This window comes from Scylla paramamosain, chromosome 9 (genome assembly GCF_035594125.1).
Source record: "Scylla paramamosain isolate STU-SP2022 chromosome 9, ASM3559412v1, whole genome shotgun sequence".
NCBI lineage: Eukaryota > Metazoa > Arthropoda > Malacostraca > Decapoda > Portunidae > Scylla > Scylla paramamosain.
In genome coordinates, this window is record NC_087159.1 from 11,615,001 (window position 1) to 11,635,000 (window position 20,000).

At 46.0% G+C, this 20,000-nt stretch overlaps 1 protein-coding gene across 1 annotated transcript in view; it reads right to left on the reverse strand.

Moving 5' to 3' along the window:
- The window catches only part of LOC135103604 (A disintegrin and metalloproteinase with thrombospondin motifs like), a 90,116-nt gene extending 71,873 nt beyond the window's left edge, over positions 1–18,243 (reverse strand). The window contains exon 1 of the mRNA XM_064010078.1: positions 17,880–18,243. The gene's annotated coding sequence lies outside the window, so the exon portion shown is untranslated. The remainder of the gene's footprint in view (positions 1–17,879) is intronic.
- Between the last annotated feature and the right edge of the window lie 1,757 nt (positions 18,244–20,000).

Sequence of the window (20,000 nt, forward strand, 5' to 3'; positions counted from 1 at the left end):
CGCCCAGGAAATGCTTTAGTCTTCCAAAAAATATATTGCACGATTATCAGATAAAATATAATCACTGGCAGGTGTGTATGATTTAATATACACAATCTGTACACTACACATGTATTAGGGTATTAGTATGCAGTGTGTGTGTGTGTGTGTGTGTGTGTGTGTGTGTGTGTGTGTGTGTGTGTGTGTGTGTGTGTGTGTGTGTGTGTGTGTGTGTGTGTGTGTGTGTGTGTGTGTGTGTATGAGGTGCATCTAACCAAATGTTGATCACCTCGCCCACCTGTCTACGAGTATTTGACCTGCCTCAACTGTCTGTCACCTCACCCTGATCCTTCCGTGTGTGTGTGTGTGTGTGTGTGTGTGTGTGTGTGTGTGTGTGTGTGTGCATGTGTGCAGGGGCGCAGGGGGTGGGAGAGTACGTGGATGTGTGCGCGTGGGTGGGTGTGTGTGTTCGTGGGTGAGTGTGTGTGTGTGTGTGTGTGTGTGTGTGTGTGTGTGTGTGTGTGTGTGTGTGTGTGTGTGTGTGTGTGTGTGTGTGTGTGTGTGTGTGTGTGTGTGTGTGTGTGTGTGTGTGTGTGTGTGTGTCTAAGTGCAGTCTATAATCTTCCCTCGTCAATCTCCGCATTCAGAATTAAGCTTCGTACATTTATTTCTCCAACACATAATGCATTCAAGTACAGGAGGAGGAGGAGAAGGAGGAGGATGAATAAGAGAAGAAGAAAAGGCAGAAGATACAACCAAAGGGGAGGCGATAGAAGAAGAAGAGGAGATGGAGGAGGAGAACAATTAACCACTCACAGGTGATTGGAATAACAGATAACCCCTGTCAGCTGATCAATTTACACGACCAATAACGTCTGGGAGCGGGACTCAAAACCCACACGTCGTACAGCATCGCAGCGCCTCGGAGAAAGACTTAAACACACAGGTACCTCACGGGCGGCGGGCGGCCATGGAAGCACCGACGGGTTAACAGCGACCACATCAAACGCATTGCTCCTCCTTACACACAAACACACACACACACACACACACCAATTGAATGCGAAAAATTAAGGTTTGCTCAGATGATCCTTAACCTTCCTCTCCTGCCGGCCATGGAGGCATCGACGGAATAACTTAGTGACTCAAATAAGACACATGAATCCTCCTCACACTAACTGAATGCGAGAAAAAGGATGAAAAAAAGGGTTATTTACGCAGATGATCTTTGACCTTCCTCCTCTTCTTCTTGGTATCGTCTCTAGAGTACGCGATGATGTATGATAAATGCATGATGAATGTATGGTAATGGTGGGAGGTTTACGATGAAATGCCGCTAGGAATGGCTGGTATAAATATTCAAGAAGAGAGACACGAGATGCAAGACCTTGATGGCCCAAGGAACCCAGCCAGGCGAGGAGTACTTGCCTGCAACTTGTCCCGCTCCACCGCCACCACCACCACCACCACAACCACCACCGCCACCGCTGACACAGAACCTATATTTTCTCTCCAACTTTTCTCTCGTGTCTCCCTCCTTTCCTCACGCCTGCTCAAACTTTTCTCTTGTCTTTCCTCACATCAATTCCCATTTTTGTCTTGTGTGTCGTCTTTTTTGTCGTTTATTATCATTTTTTTCTTTCGTTTCATGTCTTTACTGAGATATATTTCGATTTTTCTTTGCTTCTCGTTTTTCCCTCACGTCAATTCCCAGTCTTCCACTTTTGTCTCTCGTCTTTCCTCGCAATGCTCATAATTCTTTGTGCTTTTCTTATTTTTTTTTCTGAACGTATATTTTTATTTTTCTCCTTCATCTTTCTTCCTATCTTATTCCCATCATTCTCTTGTATTTAATCCTTCCTCGCCTCAACCTCACACTTTCCTCCCGTCCCTCACTCTTTTATTATCTCTATTCCTATTTTCTCTTTGTATTTATTTCCTTCCCTCGCATTTATTCACACTTCTCTTATCTTTCTCCATGTCTACTCCTTACTGCTTCCATTTATACTCTTGTCTTTCCTCAAGGTACTCCCGCTTAAGTCTTTTTGTCTCTCCTTGCTATTCCCACTCATCATTTGTCTCTCGTCTCTCACTGTCTCCTCACGTCTACTTGATATCCTCTCTCATTAAGGAGATAAAGATGCCACAAAGCACTTCCTTCACGAGCGCTGGCCGTCTGCTACCCCTTTTCCTGTCTCCGTCTCCAGATATCTGTTCTAAGTATTCTTTTTATTCCTCTGTATTCCGTCTTTACGAGTAACTTTATAGATAGATAGATGGATAGATAGATAGGGAAATAGATAGATAGACAGATAAATGTTTAATGACTAACGTGCCTCGATGAATGCTAATTAGATGTATTATCCACTAAGACTCATGATTTATAACATTTTTCACGCTGCATGCACCAAACATTATTTATTACTCGTATGGTTTCCCGAGATCAGATGAAAAACAAATCAATACTCAAAGGGGAGCATGACACAAAATGATTACACTGCTTTCCTGCACTCACCGAAGTTAGGTTCGTATTCTGAAACACTTTGCTTTCCCTCACCACGACAATTTTCAAAGGCCACAGAAACGATTAATCGGGTTTTCAAATGTCTAACTCCTGTTCATATTGTAGAAATCTGGTTAATCTGTCACGAGAACCATAGAAAAAAAACAAAAAACAGCCCTAATTCTTTCACTGCTACCCTTTTTTTTTTTTTTTTCATATTCCCTTGCAACTCTTCAGACATACTTTTTGTACTAAAACACGTTAATTAGTTTTGTAGCCTAGACAATACAAAATTAATCTTTTATTCTCTCCTTACTCCATCTGTCCATACAAACTATATCAAGTACACTGCTCTGAATATTACCAAAAGACGACCAAAGCACTGAAAGAGTTAAAAACCCGCGTAACTTCGACTAGAGCCTTTGAAAAAAAAAGTGGAGGTGCGGCGCAGTGTTTCAGAATACGGTCCTGGAACATATTTCACCAACTCATCACTCTCAGCACTCTCTGGGACAACTAAGCACGCATGAGATGTTCACCTTCAGAGCGAATCATGGTGACGAGGACAACTTTTCCGTACACCTGTGCCGTTGGGGAGGGAGTGGGGGGCGGCAGGAGTTGTTTTGAGAGGCTGCGGGTGAAGGGAAGGTTTGGGGTGGTGAAGGTGAGGACATGTAAGGTACGGGAGGTAGGAGTGACTTGGTAGTGGTAGTGGTAGAGGAGGAGGAGGAGGAGGAGGAGGAGGAGGAGAGAGAGTGATAGTGGTGCAAGATGCGGTGGGTGGGTTTGAGAGCGCGAGGCATGAAATAAAAGCGGAACAAGAACCAGAATAAAGAAGAACAAGGCTAGCAGGACAATGAACAAATAAAAACGACCAACAACTATACACGAAGAAACAACAACAACAGCAACAAGTAACAAGCCCCGAGAAGAAACCAGAACAGAAAATGATGTAAAAGAAAACGACCAAGGCTAAAACACGCCACGCTAACGAAAAAAAAGAAAAAAAAAAGGCAACGAAAAAAGTAGTTTAGGATCACTCGGCGTAGCAGAGGGGCGGCGGCGGCGGCGGTGGTGGTGGTGGTGGTGGTGGGATAGATGACCCTGGGAACAACGACTCCTCTCGGCCACTCCGTCAGTCAGTCTTCAGGGACATAAAACACGCGACACAGGATATTTATATTACCTGTTTGTTTTTGCAGCGCTTCCTTGCTAAATATAGTCGAAGTTATGCTTGTGTGTGTGTGTGTGTGTGTGTGTGTGTGTGTGTGTGTGTGTGTGTGTGTGTGTGTGTGTGTGTGTGTGTTTTGGTGATTAATGCTTTATCAGTTCCTGTTTTTTTTTCTTTTTTATTCTTTTATGCAAATCACTACGACTTGTATATCATATTCTTATTCTCTCTCTCTCTCTCTCTCTCTCTCTCTCTCTCTCTCTCTCTCTACCAAAAAGAAAGACAGCAGATTAACACACACACACACACACACACACACACACACACACACACCTTAAAACAAGAAGATACCACCGGGGAATCGAGATTTTCCAGCGACCCTTGACCTTCGAGGCGACACACACACACACACACACACACACACACACACACACACACACACACACACACACACACACACACACACACACACACATAAAAAAAATAATAATCGACGCACTGAATAACAAATAAAGGTAATAAAACGCAAGGATGTCCCTGAGATGTAACTGCGGCCTCTCCATCTCAATACTGATGATCTGAACGGAGGATGCCATTTTTGCCTTCACTTGTCTTCCAACGTTGCTCTTAAGGGTGAGAAGAATCATGCGACACGACAACACGGTGCTACAAATGGAGAACCCGACGTGAGAAGTCTTAGTGCAATGCTTGGAATGCTGAGTTGAATATTGAACTTGAGTAGAGAGACACCTAGACGACTCACATTTCTGGGACTTGTGGTAGAGAGAAGAAAAGAAATTGAACATCTGCTAGTTGAAGTGAAGTGATGGGACAGACGTACAGAGACAGACAGACATGTAAAAAGACAGACAGACAGACAGATAGATAGATAGATAGATAGACAGATAGATAGGTAGATAAATAGGTAGATAGACAGGTAGATATACATACAAATAGTTAGACACATACTCGTACATACATAGATAGGTACCAAGATAAACGAATAGATATGAATGTAGGTTAAGTTAGGTTAGGTTAGGTTAGGTTAGGTTAGATAGACAAGAAAATGACAAACAGATAGACAGCCAGCCAGAGGAGCAGGCAAATACACAGAAAGGCAGAGACAGAAACAGATGAATTATAAAACAGACAGACAAACAAAACCACACAGACACACGAACAGAAGATACAGCACAATTCCATTCCAGTTAACAGTCACACAGCTACCTGCATCACTCCCGCCACTTCTTCCCATCCCTCCGTTACCTTTCCGCCTCGGCCCACCCAGGTACTTTATCATTACTCCTTAGCATTTATAAAGTCTAATGAAGCAATTAAAACTCCCATAACTAATTGGTGCCTCTCCTAAATGAAGCCCGGAAGCAATTGGTGGTGTTGATGTGAAAATTATTGTAGTCTTTTTTTTTTCTCTTGATCTTCACACTTTGTTTTGTTTGGTCTTGGTTGTCATTGTGTGATGTTGCTTGGGGTTATTACCTCTGACTTTTACTTCCTTCTCTTCTTGTCAGTCATTTATTCATTTTTCCTTCGATTTTCTGTCTTTCAAGGTTGTTTCTCCATGATTCGTACTCTTAATTAAACATTTCGGTGCCTCATCTCAGTTTCTTTTAACACACTGTAGAAAAAGTTACTGAGGCTTTCAGGGATGCTCTCATGATTCTAGTCATAGTTTAACAAGAGTTCCACATCACCAGTAGGAAAATACCCCATGAGAACCAAACCAATCATCTCTGTGGCCTTTAAAAATCAGCATTCATAAGAGACAGAAGAGTTTAAGAATAACATGAGTTCCTCCCCGTTTCCAGTCAGCACATCCCTTCATGCTTCCCCCAGTCGCCCATCACTCAATACACCGCGGCCTGTGGATAACAACGTACATCAATACCAGAGTCATCCATCTCCCTCATGCCTCGTCCCGCCACCTTACGGATGTACACACCTCACCCACTCCTCTGATTCGCCACCCTCTCTCGGCCTTGTCTTCCCAGTGTTCCCCTCGCCATTCATCCATCACGTACTCGTAATTCTGGGCGTTAGTGTGGCTGCCCATCCATCATCCACGTCCCTCAGCCCTATCACGACCCACGTCTCACCCCGACAACGCTTTCCCGCCATCGCCCACCTGTCCTCGGCATTCATTATCTCCCGTCAGCATCCGTATCCACCTGCGCGCCTCATTAACCTCCACCTTACCTTGTCCCACCTGCTACGTGATTGTATCGTTCGTAAATCTGCTACCTCGCCTCAAATCCATTCTTGCGTAAAGGTGAAGGTTTTATTAGATTATTTTTTTATGCTTGTTATTAATTCTTTCGGTTTTATCAGTTAGCTTCATTAGTTTTATCATTAAGGTTGTACCATCACTGTGTTCTTTGCTCCTCTGTTGATGCCTTGAGATTTTCATTTTTTTTTTACGTCTTCGGTTTGTTAGTTTGTTTATCTTTTTTTTTTAGTGGGTTTTGTGATGGAGGTATTTTTTTTCTGTTTATTCATTTTCTGTGTGTGTGTGTGTGTGTGTGTGTGTGTGTTGATGATTGCGTTGCAAACACTTCACTCTTCGTTAATTTTCTTTTCCCTGTTTTCTCTTTTTTAGCTGATTGAATATTTCGGTGGCCGCGAGTGCATTCATGTGTGTGTGTGTGTGTGTGTGTGTGTGTGTGTGTGTGTGTGTGTGTGTGTGTGTGTGTGTGTGTGTGTGTGTGTGTGTGTGTGTGTGTGTGTGTTATTTCAATTACATGCCACCTTCACCGCGTTATTTATTGACAGGGAAAACCGCAATGACAACCAACATAACGGCGACAATAAATAACATGACCTTTCAACTTCCCTTTATTCTAAACTGCAATAAAACCTTTGTACTTTTTCCCTTCCAACCCTTTCCTCTTCCCTGACCTTCTTTCCTTCCCTTTCCACAACTTCTTTCCCTTACAAGAACCTCACCCTATACTGACCTCCCTTTCCCTTCTCCAGTGCCTCTCTTTCACTTCTTGACCACCTCCCTTCCCTCTACTGACCGCGTCCTCCCTCCCACCAAGTCCAGCAGATGCATGACGGCCTTGTAGCGCCCCGCGGGTCACCAGAGATCAAGGCAACGAGGGTCATCAACGCTCAAAAAAATCCCTCGCACCTCAACCATACTGATCCAGCGGCAAGAGGCAGCCATGGGAGAAGGACGATGGCGATGAAGAGAAATGCACAGGTAAGACAGACAGGTGAGGGGGGAGTATATAGAGGCTCGAAAGAGACGAAGGTAATTAATGTAAGGATTGTCAAGGTGAGATGGGGAAGTTATGGGTAAAAGGTACATTTGTTTAGGATCAAGACTGAAAAAAAGGCAAGTAACAGTAATGAAAAGAAGGCACGTCAAGGTAAAGTAAAAGGGAGAGGAGCCTCTAGGTAAATATCAAAGAAATGAAAGAGAGAAAGAGAGAGAGAGAGAGGGTATCTCCCTTGGTAAATATTTAAGATAAAGACAGTCCCTAAAAGAATTGAGAATAAAAGAAAGACAAATTATATAAAGAAGACATGCAAGAGGTTAACATGAGGTGCTTCTCTGAGTGTACAGAAAAGACAAGGAAGTAACTGAAGAAAAATAAGAGATGGTACTCATATATGATAACCGAATGAGGTGTTGTGTAAATGTTATGCAGGTTTAGAATGGAAATTCATGCTTAATTGCTGCCACCACCACCAGGGGGCGACGTGGAGGACTCAAGATGAATATACCGGAAGAGCTCGGTTCCCTGTGAAGGTTGAGAGTGACTCGTGCAAAAAAAGGGGACATCCTGTTAATGTTTCTTGAGGAGTGTTCGGCGTGGCCCCGCCCTGCCTCCCCCCGACACCTGCCTGTCCTCACCTGTCTGTCCTTTTCCTGTACCACACCTGATCCCCAACGTTCCCTCCAACATCTGTCGTCCCCATACACCGCCACCTGTCCCTCTCACCTTGCACACCTGCACACACCACACATCATGTCTGCCCGTCACCATATATCATACCTGTCATTCCTCTCTCTCGCTCTAACACACACACACACGCGCACACACACACACACACACTCACACACACACACACACACACACACACACACACACACACACACACACACACACACACACACACACACACACATACGCACACACGAGTACAAATATATATACAATACTCATGAAACAGCAATCTCTCTCTCTCTCTCTCTCTCTCTCTCTCTCTCTCTCTCTCTCTCTCTCTCTCTCTCTCTCTCTCTCTCTCTCTCCCTCTCTCCTCTCTCTCTCTCTCTCTCTCTCTCTCTCTCTCTCCCTCTCTCTCTCTCTCTCTCTCTCTCTTAGGAAACGTGTTGTGTTGGTGCAATTTGCTGACTCACTCACTCCGTCACTCCGTCACTTCGTCACTCACTCACTCTCGTCTACTCGCTAGTTATCCTCGAGGCGGTAAATTAGAAGTCATTCCACGTGGCCTTCAACTCACGTCCCTCCCCAAAACAACCCTGCGGAGGACCCTGACTTGGGGACGCTCAGGGTGACTCCACGCGCGACCTCCACAACATGAAAACAAATAAATTAAAAAGTAAAAGGATAAAAGATATAAAGACGAGGTAATGGTAAGTGCTGAGATTCGAACCCTGCCAGCCGACGCCCAGGTAAACGTAAGATCACAGTGAACATCGCAGGATTTCCGCCGGGTTTGCTAGTTGGTTGGTTGCTCTGAAGCCTTGTGACGTCAGCTTGTTATTAGTGTGTGCTGTGTTGCTGCCGCTGCCGTCATTGTAACCTCACGTAGCTAACTTTATTCAGCTGCCGCCACTGTTGTAACGTAATGCAAGCAACCGCACTTATCTAACTTCATTTACCTGCCGTAATAGCTGTAACTTACATTCTAACTTTCAATTACCTATTCTTTCTAACATAAGCTAACTTTCCCCAACTTCTACAGCCAAACGTAACTTCATTTTATCCATTTTCTACAATAACCTAATTACACATAACTTATTTTAGTCTAACCAAACATTACCCAATAATTCTAGAACATCTTAACTTTGGCTAACGTTTCCAATCTAACCAAACCCTACTGTAACTAATGTTCCTTGCTACCACAACCATAACCACCACCACCACCACCACCACCACCACCACCGATGCCGCCGCCGCCGCCGCGCTACAGGTGAGGCGTTCAGGTGTCCGGGCAGCACCACACTAGGCCGCAGGTAACACACCAGTACAGGTAAAGCTCCCCTCGTAAACCTGCCACGCGTCAACCCTCTAACACCTCCCCCCCTTTCACCTATCTCTTTCTTTCTCTCTCTCTGCCTCACAGTACGAGGGAGAGAATGATTTATTACACCCTAAAAAAAAAAAAAGGAAGAAAAATAATCTCTATGTTAACGTGATGTCCCCGAGTACCTGGAGGGGAGAGGCGGAAACGAGTAGCTCTTGTGGGCGAGGGACGTGGGAGAGTGAGGGTAAGGGAGTGGAATGAGGGAGTAAGGGATGTGTAATTATGTGCAGTGTCAGAGGAGAAGGGATGTAAGGATGAGGAAATGTAAAGGTGAGGGACTGATGTATAGGTGTGTGGAAGGGCGTGAGTGTATGAAAGGATATAAGGATGTTGAGGATTGAAAGAACGAGGGAAGGTAAGGGAGAGTCAGGAATGAGGACGTGTTAGGGAGAGTTTGAGTGTCAGGTGTAGGTGTGAGGGACTGAGAGGGTATGAAGGGGTGTAAGGATGTTAGGGACTAAGAATGTATGGGAATCTAAGGGTGTGTGAAAGAGAGTCAGGGAATGAGGAGGCGTGAGGAAGTGTGGGTGTGAGGGAGTGATAGGAAGTATAAGAGTGAGAAGAGTGAGGCTGATAGCTGATACTACTCGTAACACACTCTTCAGTCCTCCACACCACGCACCCAACGCACCCTGGTGATAGCCATGCAAACCAGTCTCTCATATACAATGTCATGTTGTTCTTGCCTCACGAAACGAAAAAAGACCAAACTAATAATAAATATTTCTTATAATTATAAAGGAAAAAAGTAACACTCCTGGCAAGGTTAGCGAGCATCATCAGTTATATGCTTGTGATATAGAGAAAAACTATAAATATGTATGCAAGAAAAAAAAAAAATCTATTCATAAGGACGGGGTTACGCTGCACAAACTCAATCAGGCGCCGCAATCATTAGAGTCACCAGGTCGCCGCGCAGGAAACTAATTGCAAAAGTGTCGATACAATCACGCAATTTGCACCTGAATAATGCCTCGCCTCGCTGTCAAGATCGAGTTATTGAATGACATAAAAAGGGGATGAAATTAACTCCCCGTATCAAGATGTGGCCTTACTATAAACTCTCCCTTCATGCCACTACAGTCATGGACGCAAAAAGAGTGACGTACTGCGCTGACTTCCATTGTGTTTGGCGTTTTTCTCCTCGGTATTACGGTTCTGTGGTGTACTAAGAATCTATCAGTCGTCAAGTCAGCTGATCAGGGAACGCAAGACAAGAAAAACAGAGCACAGTAGAAGTGAAAAGGTTAATCGACTTCTGACTACTACAGTACGTCCCTCAGTCCACTGGTGCTCCTGAAGAAGGTCTCATGATGCTTCCCGAGACTTCTGACCTTATCTTCTGCGTCTTTCTGTTACTTTTTTCTCATTTTTGACTGTCCATACTTTGAGGAAGAAAGCTAAAAAAGAACAATATTTAGCTTAGTCTAGTATAAAATCATCACTTTTCTGAATAAACAGCTCGTGGGATTGGTGAGGACACAAAACACACGCACACACACACACACACACACACACACACACACACACACACACACACATACCCTGACCCCATCACTACAGCCCCTTATGGTCCTCCTTCCGGGCAGATCCAGTACACCCACATACCAGACGCGGCGCGGCGGTGACCAGCAACCAACCCACCTCAGCCAGGTCCCTTCCTCCCTAGACACCGCGGCGCCCCTTGCTCACACACACACACACACGCACACACACACACACGAAGACACGCACTATTATATGTTTCTTTCTCTCTGATTAAAAAGGTGTAGTATTTCTGACCTTCCCTTCCTGATACGTCTATTTACATACACATCATCAGCTACTCATGTGTTGCAAAGCCGATAACAAACACAGGCTCACTCCTCCACACAAGCACCCAAGGACACACACACACACATACACACACACACACACACACACACACACACACATACACACACGCGGGGTAGGGGCACCTCTCAAAAGGTTACGTACTCGTATATCAAGGTTGTGTTTAGTAGTGTGGACAATATCCTCATTACTGGTTTTTCTTATTCATAACACCTTCCTGTGACAAGAAGCGATCAGTGGTTGTTGTTATGCAAGGCTGGGCTGCGAGGGCCTGCCTGGGAACTTCCTGGAGCGAGGTTACATAGGTGTTCAATTTTGTACTTTTTTTTTTTCTTGTGAAGGGTCTTTCATATTTTTTTTCTCTTTCTTCGTGTATAAGTATGTGTGTGTGTGTGTGTGTGTGTGTGTGTGTGTGTGTGTGTGTGTGTGTGTGTGTGTGTGTGTGTGTGTGTGTATGTGTGTGTGTGTGTGTGTGTGTGTGTGTGTGTATGTGTGTGTGTGTGTGTGTGTGTGTGTGTGTGTTTGCTTTTTATCTGTCTATTTGTTTAGGTGTTCAATTTTGTACTTTTTTTTCAGTGTGGTCTTTTATAGTTTTTGTTTTCAACATATTCTCTGTTTGTGTGTTTTCTTTCGTTTATGTATTCTTCTCTCTCCTTTTTTATTTGTCTCTATCTATCTGTCCGTCTCCATGTGCCCGTGTGTCCGTCACTGTCTATTTATCTCTCCCGCTCTCTATCTCTCTCCCTTTCAATGCCTGTCTCGGGTCAGCGCCACCACCATCACCGCCACCTTCACCAGGTAGATTCTATTAGGGCAGGTGACCCACTCAGACTTGCCACCTGGAACGGGTACGCACACTCCCAAGCACACACACACACTCCTCCCCCTTGCCCTCCCCTCCAGTGTTGCCAGATGCTGTCCACTCTACCAACACATCTTTTGCCCCATCATCTTCCCTGACAACAGAAAAAATCACCTGACATTTCTAACATTTATAGATTAGACCAACTCCCTCAGTATTCAAGGTACATAATTCGCGTGTCCTTGTGTGTGTGTGTGTGTGTGTGTGTGTGTGTGTGTGTGTGTGTGTGTGTGTGTGTGTGTGTGTGTGTGTGTGTGTGTGTGTGTGTGTGTGTGTGTGTGTGTGTGCGTGTGTGTGTGTGTGTGTGTGTGTTCGCTGATGAGTAAACAGACTGGATGATAAGATAAATATTTAAATCTTAGGCGCTCAGCAAATACGCAGAATCACATAAGACTTCCGTTCAATATGGAAAAAAAAAAAATAAGAAGAAAAATACAGAAGTAAAGAAAATACCCTCGATTATGTGCGCGTGTGTGCGTGCGTGCATGTGTTGGAAGAGGCAAACATGATAGCCTGCGTCTTAGAGAACTGAATGGCGTAAGGAGCTGCAAGAGAGAGAGAGAGACAGAGAGAGAGATAGAGGAAGGGAGAGGAGAGAAAGGAATGAGAGTAGAGTGAGAGGGCTGGTCATCCTTCTGTCTAACATCCACTCAAGTCTCGCTTCGTGGCTCTGAACACGGACCCAACCTGTTACTCGCCTACACGTGACCAGCCCATACTGAAGTCTAACATGCCCACCTTACCTACCTTCCCTTCTACTGCCCACCACCTGTCTATCTCCCCTGTCCACCTGCCTGTCTGCTGCTCCGTCACCGCCACCCTTGTCGTCCCCAGCTCACCTGTCTCAGTCCCACCTGTCTGCGTCTACCTGCCGTTTATCTGAAGCCTGACCGTCGCGCTTCCTATCAGTGGGTTAGCTTAGGTTAGGTTAGGGATGGGTTACTGTTGTGGCGTGATTGTTTGTTTGTTTGTCTGTTTGTTTGATTGGATGTTGTCAAGGATGGTTTGTTGTACCTGTTTGTTTGTCTTTGTGTGTCTGTTTGTTCTTTTGTGTGTCTGTTTTTTTAATATTTCTTCCTTTCTTATTATTATCATCATTTTATTAGTGTGTGTGTGTGTGTGTGTGTGTGTGTGTGTGTGTGTGTGTGTGTGTGTGTGTGTGTGTGTGTGTGTGTGTGCAAGCATGTGTATGTGTATGTGTGTGTATTCCCTTCCATCACTTCCCCCCCTCCCCCCCCTCTCTCTCTCCACCCACACTCTACCTGTCCATCCCGTCACTGGGCAGCTGGGTGTCTCTTACCTGGCCGCCACCCTTCCCCGCACCGCTAACCTTGACACCCTCGCCAACACGGGGAGCTGCAGGTGTTCCCGTGTCCCGAGGCTCCTTACCCTCCCTTATGCGCCGGAAATGCGCGCCTGAGACAACACCGTAAACACCAAACACTGAACTAGGAAAAGTTTAGCCATCTTGATAATCCCTCTTCCTTGCTCTCCCTGTGTTGCCTTTAACTGTTATTGCCTCCAGTGTTGCTTTGAGTTCGTGCTGCTTTAAAAAATAAAAGTGAGTAAACTTGCTTACGATCCATTACTTTCCTACTTTAGCTGCTTTGATCGTGTCATTGGGCCCTCTTGCTGCTCTCTGTTCGTGATTTTTTTCTGCTCTGCTCAAGTCAATGTTGTGAAATGTTCGAGTAAAGAGAGGTTTTTGTTTTTTACACAGGGTATTGTCAATTTCTATCTCTCCCTAGTGGTGTTTTTAACTTGTTACTGTCTGTGTCTTCGTGTTGGCCTCAGTGCGTGCCTCTTTCTGCTCTTCCCAAATTAGCACTGTAACTTATGCAGCTGTAAAAGGCGATGTTATCTTCCATACATAGGATATTATCAAGTCCCTTATTTTCCCAGTGGTGTTTTTTAACGCGTTGTTGACTCTAATGTTGACCATTGTGCGTGTCTCTCTCTGCTCTGCTCAAATTAACGTTGTGAAATCCAAGCTGCTGTAAAAGGTGTTGTTTTCTATGCAAAGGATATTATCATCTCCTGTTCTTTTTCCAGTGTTGGTTTTAACGCGTTATGGACTGATATGCTGACCTCAGTTCGTGCGTTTCTCTACTCTGCTCGGATTAACACTGCAATGTATGTTAATGTAAAAAGATATTGTTTATTTGTATTTAGCCTGTTATCAAGTCGCTTTTCTCGGTGTTTTTAACGTGTTACTGCTTCGTGTTGTCGCTCTTCATACGTGTTTCTTCCCGCTCCTCGCAGACAGACGCCGTATAATTTATGCAGATTTAAACAGAGGCGTAGCTTTTTATATGACACATTATCCTGCGGCGCGACAAAACAGGATATGATTTGGTGACACGTAATATGGATAAAAAAAAGGGCAATGTCCTGATGATAAGAAAAATAAATCCTCATCTTATATTCACATAAATTACACGGTGATTTCATGTCTTGAAAAAATATATATATTGTAGGGTTGAAAATAACATAATAAAGCATCTTAAGGTAGTTATAATGCTCGAGAGAGAGAGAGAGAGAGAGAGAGAGAGAGAGAGAGAGAGAGAGAGAGAGAGAGAGAGAGAGAGACAGAGAGAGAGAGAGTACTTCTAGGGGTGACCGCAGAACCAAGTTTGTAGGCTTAAGGGAGCAGGAAGACAGGAAGAGTAGAGGAGGAGGAGGAGGAAGAGGAGAGGGAGGGGGAGGAGGAGGAGGAGGAGGAGGAGGAGGAGGAGGAGGAGGAGGAGGAGGAGGAGGAGGAGGAGGAGGAGGAGGAGGAGGGGGGAGGAGGAGGGGGAAGGGGGAGGGGGGGGAGGAGGAGGAGGAGGAGGAGGAAGAGGAAGATAGGTTCTTTTTTTCACATCTGTCTTTCTCACTCTCTCCACCTCCTCTTCCTCCTCCATTATTGTCCACACATCTTTACACTCCGACATCATCTTGTCACCTTCGCAAACTACTTTTTTTTTTCTCCCCATGAAATTCGCGCCTCTCTCTCCTGCTCTCCCTATCCTTCTCTAATCTGACTTCATCCTTCAACACTCAACCTTTTTTTTCTCCCTTAATTAATGCTCGCTTTTTTTTTATTCTTTAATTTTCTCCTTTCGCTACTTTATTGGCTGGTTAGTTAATTTTTAGGTTTTGTGCCTGTCTGCTTCTGTGTGTGTCTGTTTGTCTGTCTATTTGGCTTCGCTTTTTCTTTTGTCTGTTTATCTATGTACATATAATAGTGTAGATGATCTTCTCTGTCTTCTTATCCGCCTATGTAGTTTATCTAGTCTCTCTCTCTCTCTCTCTCTCTCTCTCTCTCTCTCTCTCTCTCTCTCTCTCTCATTCAAAGTCACCCCCTCACCTGTAATCACCTGTCCCGCTACCTCCTCGGCTTTACCTGGCCCTGAACAATGCCTCGTGTCTGCCACTCACCTGCGACTCCCCCGCACACCTGTCCACCTACCCACCTGTCCTCTCATCCTCACACCTGGCTCACATATCTCACGCCTCGGGATCCACTAGTTTATACACAGTCACCTTCGCCTAGACACCCCCCTCCCCCCGCAGGTCTTAAAATCCAGCCGTTCATTATTCAAGGTTGTATAAATTATGAGATGAATGTAGGTAGTTAGATTATTCATGGAGTCGTGTAGATGTAATGTAATAAATGTGTCTTGCTCAGAATGTCACTCATCGTCTTCTAAAGTTGGACAAATGAAGGTTTCTCAAGGACACCGAGTTTTTTTTTTTTTTTCATCCCCGTGGTGTTTTGTCCTTGTAGCCTTTTATATTCTTACTTTTCCAAGCATCGTCTTCTTCTTTCAGCGCACGGCATATGGAGATTCATCGGGAGTGTGTGTGTGTGTGTGTGTGTGTGTGTGTGTGTGTGTGTGTGTGTGTGTGTGTGTGTGTGTGTGTGTGTGTGTGTGTGTGTGTGTGTGTGTGTGTGTGTGTGTGTGTGTGTGTGTAGGCTCTCCTCTTTTGTTCTCGTGGTTCTTCTTCGCCTCTGATTTCACTACGAGTGGTTTCCAGTATTTTCTGACTTGAGTTGTTACGTTTTTTTTTTTTTTTTTATTATTCACCAGCTCATTATTTTTTTTTATCTTCACAATGTTTCATCTTCATCTCTGACTTCACTAGCTCCTCTTCTTTCGTGACTTCAGACAGATCTTCATTTCTAACAAACATCGTCCTTTTAATTTCTACCTTCATTTCTACCTTCATAGTGTTCCCCTCTTCATTCCTAACATCACCATCCCCTCTTCATCTTTACCTTCACAGTGTTCCCTCTTCACTCCACACATCATCTTTTTTTTTTTCTGATATGACTCTGCCGCCTCCTAATCTTTGCCTTCCCCAAGCTCACTTCAGGAGGCCAAAACCTACGCCACTCTCCCGCCAAGCCCTCGTTACAGCGCCCGTCCCCCTAGGCCTTCAAGATCAGTGCCTCATCCATCAGCGCCACAAAAGATCCATTACTCCTTGCGTCTGTGGTGGTCTCCCCTGCCCTTCATCTGCTATTGTAGGGGAGCCTCCACAGACACCTACTGGGGAGTCTTAGAGAGTGATGGGATGAAACACGAGCACCCTCACTATGCTAAAGAGGAGCGTTTTAATTCACTCCAAATAGAGTTAGAAGAGGGTTAAGGGGATTGTATCTTCTTTGTTTTTTTACCAGCATTTTCACTCACTTCAGTCAGAGTTAGAAGAGAGAGCTAATGGTACCAAATCTTCTTTCTAATTCACTTCAAAGAAATTTGGAATCAAAGGGATGGAATTCTCTTTGTTTTCCGTTCTCGTCAGGTAGTGATGATAAGCTCGTGTGCATTGTAACCTGCGGAGTACTTAAGGTCTCCTAGCGGTGTCTGAGATGAAGAAATGTACTTCCCTCAGATTCCTGCATGAGAAGTCTGAAGGAGATGAGGAAGATGAGTGATAAGAGACTCACAAAACGGACGTCCACTGCCCACGACACTGAATGATATGCGGCGCAGCTTGATGCAAAAACATGATGAGGACAAACATGCAGCAAGTTGCAAAAACACAAAACTTATTAATTGCACACTACGAAAGGTGGTTATTATTCTCTCTCTCTCTCTCTCTCTCTCTCTCTCTCTCTCTCTCTCTCTCTCTCTCTCTCTCTCTCAAACTTTTTTTTCTCTCTATTTTTGGGGCCAGACTCGTGTCGACGGAACACGCCACACGGCGCGCCGCAGGAGGATCAGATCAGCGCCGTCCCATTCATTCCAGGACACCCGGTGGGTCGCGGGTTAATCTGGCGGGGCCAGAAACCTGGTCCATCCCACTGTTCGTCACTCCACGGCATCCGTCCGCCAGCGCGCTTGTCACACTCACTACTGCGGCCCCGTCAGGAGCTGCTTGGCTATTTCCGATTCATCAGATAACTTGGAAATGACATAATGCCACACCGTTACTACAGTACCATTACAACAACTGCTGCTGCTACATTTACTACCACCACAATAACCACCACTATTTTTCTTGTAAAAATCACATTGCCTCCCAAATGGTCAACATAAGAACAAAATTTGGAGTGGGCGTGGATCTGGAAGCGCGGCGTTGGGTGGGAGAAGTGGTCAGGCAGCCGAAGCACCAGCAGCAGCCAGGCATAACCTACACTGGATCGCCTTGAGACGCAAACCATATCAAGTGAGCTGAGCCGTCATCTGCTTCTCTGCCTCGAGAACACTGTCTGGTCTCCGCCTGGGAATGCCTCCTATCCTGCCGCCACGCGCCGCCCTCAAAGCTCCTGGCGTGACAGTCTTGGTGACGATTACTTAACATTTCGGCAGACAGAAGGGGGGAGGAATGGGCTCCCTAATGTAATAAAAAGTCACCTCGGACAGGTGGGCCAGTTTTCCTTTGCAGTGCTCGTGCCCCGCTGTTCTCAGCCAAGAGGGGCGCAGCACACAGGTTGTCCTCACTCAGGGCGGGCGCGTGACGAATGATAGGATCACTTTTTGCGGAGCGTTGAAGTTTTTCTTTAAGCTCACAGACTATTAATAAACTTGAAGCTTACTGCCGGTTAGACACAATAGTGTAGAAATTTTACGGTGCGAAATGTAAACTTTGCTGGAGTGTGTAAGTGTGGCTGACGGGGAAGACTGAACACTTAAAGTGATACTGCTGTACACGTGTATGATGAGCGTGCGAGTTTTGTGTGTGTGTGTGTGTGTGTGTGTGTGTGTACATGTGTGTTTGAGTGTATGGAAGAACAGCACACACACCTTATGGCCGGGCTGGCCGTAGGGCGTGGGCCTCCCTCCTGCAGCACTGTCTCCACACCTCCACTTCCACGCGCTGTGGCTCGGCTTGCTGTGCAGCGAGACGTGTTATCCCTTGGGCAGACACAGGCACAGATCACCAAGACACAGTCTACAAGCACCACAACACACGCCTCGCCCCTCTCCTGGGTCGCTCCGCTAAGGGCACGGTGACTAAGGCAGCAGCGGCTGGTGTCACGGGCCCCGGGACTGCGAGGGACACTCCGGGGTGAAGGCTGTCCCTGACTGGCGTCCCAGCGGAGGCAGGAGCGTGTGCGAGACGTGGGGGCCGTTGAGACGGACTGAGTCCTCCGCCCCGCCACGGACAGTTATAAGCGGCGGGTCGGGCCTTGGCTGTCCTGAGACCCGCGCCGCGCGAGGGCGCCACCGCCCGCCCCATCACGCACCCTCGCTCTCCCCACAACACATCCACGGGACAACTCATCACCATAAGAATTTCATCTTTAATACACAGAGTCCTCATACAGGGAGCCACCTTGTACGAGACGGACAAAAGAGAGACGAACGAAGTAGAGTGACTAAGAGACGCCATTCTGCTTGTCATTACCATACAAGAGTTTTCATCCCGTTAGGTCTCCCTGTCTTCCTCATAGCTTGGGATTCCTATGGTAATTAAAACCCACCATTTCTAATTAAGGTAAGGATGAGTTAGGACTGAAGGAGATGGGCGAGAAGGAGATGGAGGAGAGAAAGGTATCGCCGCTATAGCGCCCCGCCACCCTGTCTGCCCTCTTCCTGGAACTCCCTACCTTGCTATGCTATTACTAGTACTGCCAATCCCCCTCCCCACGCCACCAACACCAGCACCACCCTTCTCCTCCTCTTCTTCCCACTTTCACTATCACCATCACCTCCAGGGGCGCGTCTCGTGACTCCTGGCGTTATTATTCCAATTGCGCCATTACAGGTGCTGCCCTAAATGGAAACAGCGGGAGGCAAGGCACCGCTCGCCGACGGTCACAATTACACCATTACATCAGCGGTTGTTAGCGTTTTTCTCCGCCATTCACCGTCAGTACCGCTACGAAAAGCCCTTCATTACCCCTTCATGAATGACCCGCCGCAACACAGACCAAGGTATGCAGGCACTTGAGGGGCAGACAGGCAGCCTCTTCAACCTCTTCAGCAAGGAAGGAGCCTGGATGTAGACAGGGGATAGTGGAACGGGGCGAGACGAAGGGTAAGGGGGAACAATGGTAGGAAGGAAGCATACGAGGGGAGGACGAAGATAGGGCTGCGTAGGGAGAAGCTGAGGAGGCTGGGGTAGGACAGGATGCGGCGAGGCAGACAGGACAGGGCAGGACGAGGCAGACGAGGCGGTGGTCTCCTCAGATCATGGTTGGTAATGAGAGGCCGCGTCACCGGGCCAGGTTACCATCCTCGTCCGTAAAAGTCACCCGAACAACAATTACCTGTCTGATGAGTGAAGCTACCGTGTAAAGGGGAAAATTAGCCACTACTGTTGCTACTACTACTATTACCACTAATACTACTAATATTACTACTACTACTGCTACTACTACTACAACTACTACTACTACTACTACTACTACTACTACTACTACTACTACTACTACTACTACTACTACTACTACTACTACTACCACCATAACATGGGCGTCGGTCAGTCTGGCTGTTTAAATACCACAGAAAATCAGCTCAAATATCTACTTTCATCGGTAGGATTCTCAGGCGGCTACTTTGCTCCTTTTCTCGTGGTCAGGAGGGCGTGGCCAGGGCAGTCCCGCGGCCCCAGCAAAGGAACTCTCGTGAGCCTTCGGGGAGAATGAACCCACCCGTGAGGCCTCTGGGCGGAGGCAAGTCACCAACATCCTCTCCTAAGATCGTAAATTTTTCATTAACCCGACCTTGCTCTCTTCCCCCTTTCCCTTTTAATTCCAATTACAAGGTTCTCACAGTTCTTTAATTTCTTCACTTCTGTATTTTCTCTAGAACTTTCACTTTTAGCATCATTATTCATTTTCAGGCGCCTTCGTTCTCGTTTCTCACTCATGGCAGCTTTACTAGGCTTTTCTAATGGGTGTTTCAGGCCTACACCTGCTC